This window comes from Neofelis nebulosa, chromosome 14 (assembly GCF_028018385.1).
Source record: "Neofelis nebulosa isolate mNeoNeb1 chromosome 14, mNeoNeb1.pri, whole genome shotgun sequence".
Taxonomy (NCBI): domain Eukaryota; kingdom Metazoa; phylum Chordata; class Mammalia; order Carnivora; family Felidae; genus Neofelis; species Neofelis nebulosa.
The window spans coordinates 28,523,287-28,527,123 of NC_080795.1; the positions used below are offsets into that span (position 1 = coordinate 28,523,287).

Sequence of the window (3,837 nt, forward strand, 5' to 3'; positions counted from 1 at the left end):
CAAGCCCCACATCAGGCTCTTCACTGACCGTACAGAACCTGCTTGAAATTCTCTCTCCCTCTCTCACTTGTGCTCTCTCTCTCTCTCTTTCTCTCTCTCTCTCAAAATAAATAAACTTAAAAAAAATTTTTTTAATTGAGCATAAGTGAAAAGCAACTTAATAAAAAGTATTGTTGAGTTCTGGTAATATAACTTCTGCTTTGAAAGTTCTTTGCTCACTAATTTGAGAGACCAATTCCTTCAAGAAATTTATGCTTTTTTTTTTTAATATGGAATCTTCATGAATTTGTATGTCATTCTTGCGCAGGGGCCATGTTAATCTTTTCTGTATAAATACTTTTTTAAATTTATTTTTTACTATTTTTTTAAATGTTTATTTTTGAGAGACAGAATGCGAGCAGGGGAGGGGCAGAGAGAGAGGGAGACACAGAATCTGAAGCAGACTCCAGGTTCTGACCTGTCAGCACAGAGCCCGACGTGGGGCTGGAACTCATGAACTGTGAGATCATGACCTGAGCTGAAGTGGGATGCTCAACCGACTGAGCCACCCAGGCACCCCCTGTATAAATACTTTTTGATAACAAACGTTTTTATGGCACTTACCATATGCCAGGCACAGTTTTAAAATTGTTATATATAAGTAATTTAATCCTTACACTAAACCAGGAAGGAGGAATTATTATTTTTCTTAGTTTTCAAAGAGGAAGACCAGGCAGAAAAAGTAGGAAATTTGCCCAAAGTCATATCTGAATCCCTGCGATTGGTTTGATTCCATGATGCCTTCTTTTCCTCCAAAAGTAATTTATTGTAAGTATTCTCTTCTCAATTAAAATGATGCAAATAGCAATTTACAGCATATTATTTTCCAATTAAAGTAATTCAAATACTAATTTGTAGTGTATTCTTTTCACAATTTAAATCATTCAACTCCTTTTGATTTCCATACTTTCAAGACAACTCCGGATATAATTGAGATCTATCTTATGGTGTCCCAAAAGCAAGTCTATGGATCGCGACTCCTCAGAACTCGCTCGGAGTTGTCTTCAGTGGAAGTGAGGGTCTTTTTCCTAGTTGCCTAGATGCTCATCCAATACTGCTGCAGTGCGTCAGACGACTTCTCTAGGTCCTGTTTCTTTTTTTTTTTTTTTTTTTTTTAAATTTTTTTTTTCAACGTTTTTTATTTATTTTTGGGACAGAGAGAGACAGAGCATGAACGGGGGAGGGGCAGAGAGAGAGGGAGACACAGAATCGGAAACAGGCTCCAGGCTCCGAGCCATCAGCCCAGAGCCTGACGCGGGGCTCGAACTCACGGACCGCGAGATCGTGACCTGGCTGAAGTCGGACGCTTAACCGACTGCGCCACCCAGGCGCCCCTCTAGGTCCTGTTTCTAAGTATTTCACATTTTAGCACTTTTGTGGTCATAGATATTTATTATGAATAGGTCTAAAATGATTTTAAGTTATTAAAATTCGAAGTGTGGCAGGAGGTTCCAGGTGAACCCCCAACCGGAACCCACGGACTCTTTGAAAATAGTACGCTGCTGGCCCCCTAGGTTGTCTGAGTGCCTGAACTGATATACACTGGAGCTTTGGTGTGCTTTTTTGTTAGTTCTGTTTTTAATTTTTCTTAATGTTTATTTATTTTTGAGAGAGAGAGTAAGCACACGAGCGGGTGAAGGGCAGAGAGAGAGAGAGACAGAGGATCCGAAGTTGGCTCCACGCTGACAGCAAAGAACCGGATGTGGGGCTCGACCTCACATAACCTCGAGATGATGACTTGAGCTGAAGTCAGAAGCTTAACGGACTAAGTCACCCAGGTACCCTTGGAGCTTTGGTTTTAGATTGAAAGGAATGTTGTCAGTTTTCTGTTTGTTTTGTGTTGTGTTATTACCTTTCAATTTAGGGGCCCAGGGCAGAGATGAGGAAGAAGAGAACGACTGAGGGGACAGATTTTGAGTCTCAGGAGAGAGAAAGATGAGGACCAGAAGCTGAAGGAGGTGTTTGTATGATTATTCCGGTGAAAAAAATAATGCTGATCAGCACCCCAGTAACAGCATGATTCAGGGTTGGGACAGGGTCGTTCTGCAATACCTACCCCACCCCTACATGCACACTTACCACCAAATGGCACTGTGAGGGTGCAGGGTAATGCACCGGGGGGTGGGGGGGCTTGGCCAAGCAGCAGTCTTAGGGCACACCTGGCAGTGGTGAACTCAGCCCTGAACAGCTATGAGGCACTGCCCAGGTGGGGCTGAGAGCTCAGAAAGGAGTCGAAGTCTGACAGGCAGGAAGGGTTAAGAATCATTATAATCTGGGTATTAATGTGACTTTATTTATACTCGAAGGCTAATGGGCCCAGGCAACATTCCAATTACAAGAGGAAAAATGCAGTGAAAGATGGGCTGAAGTGCGTCCCCCATAATTCATCTGGTGAAGCCCTAACCCCCAGTGTGATGGTATTTAGTGACGGGGCCTTTAAGAAGTAGTTAGGTTTAAACAGGGCACAGAGTGGGGCCCTGATGACTGGATTAGTGCCCTTATAAGCAGAGACCCCAGAGAGCTTGCTCTGTCCCTCTGCTCTGTGAGGACACATTGAGAAGGCAGCCTTCCACAAGCCAGGAACTGTGACCAGATACATTTGTGTTGTGTAAGCCACCCAATCTGAGTGGTTTGCTCTCCAGCCCAAACTAAGAAAACTCCTGTTTCAAAACTTACACAATGTGAATATATCTTTGTAAATAGGCATTTCTATTACGGTTTCTGTTATGGATGTGTCCCTATTTCACAGCTGTTAGAATATATTTTCCTTTCCAGTCATTGAAAGAGCCAACCAAAAGGTTTTTACAAATTGTTCCCGCTTAAAAGGCCCCACTTTTACAGCATCAAAGATATTTTTCTATTTTTCAATGACTTTTCTTTTTAAAATGCCTTATTAATTATAAGTTAATGAAATAGGACAAGTTCCCCCCCCCCAAACAAATGGCAAAGGACTTAGTATTTCTGGTTAGTATCACCATTTAACAAGAGCTTGGGTCTTCAGTCCAGAACCTTCCTTCCTGTCCCTCTCCTTTTTGAGCTACTCATCAAATGACAATGAAATGAAGAGATGGTTTATCTCTGCTGCAAGTTCCCACTGTAGAGACCTGGCCTTCCTGATCCTCTCATTAGCACATGAGACAAATGAATGCAGGACCCCCTCTTTAGGTCTTCACCTCATCTCCCTGTCATATGAAATCCCCAGAAGTGGTAGTGAGGTTTCCTTAGGCCAGTCTTACAACTGTGGCCATCCCTCTGTGGACAACCTTCCTGAGTGCAGCAGGCAGATCCTTCACCCTCCTTGAAAGCATGCTCTGGAGAACACAACTCGCTTCCTCAGATTTTAATAAAATGTACAATTGAATAAACTTTTCTTTTACCATCTAAAACCGCTATAAAAGAGGGGCACCTGGGTGGCTCAGTCAGTTAAGCACCTGACTTTGACTCAGGTTATGATCTCAGGTTCGTGAGTCTGAGCCCCACATCAGGCTCTCTGCTGACAGCTCAGAGCTAGAGCCTGCTTCAGAGTCTGTGTCTCCCTCTCTCTCTGCCCCTTCCCTGCTTGTGCTCTGTCTCTGTATCTCTCTCTCAAAAATAAGTAAACATTAAAAACATTAAAAATATATAAAAAATAGGAGCGCCTGGGTGGCTTGGTCGGTTAAGCATCCGACTTCGGCTCAGGTCATGATCTCGCAGTCCGTGAGTTCGAGCCCCGCGTCGGGCTCTGTGCTGACAGCTCAGAGCCTGGAACCTGTTTCAGATTCTGTGTCTCCCTCTCTCTCTGCCCCTCCCCCACTCGTG

At 43.5% G+C, this 3,837-nt stretch overlaps 1 pseudogene; it reads right to left on the reverse strand.

Moving 5' to 3' along the window:
- Window positions 1-262: 262 nt before the first annotated feature.
- Window positions 263-346, reverse strand: LOC131495159 (U6 spliceosomal RNA; annotated as a pseudogene).
- Between the last annotated feature and the right edge of the window lie 3,491 nt (window positions 347-3,837).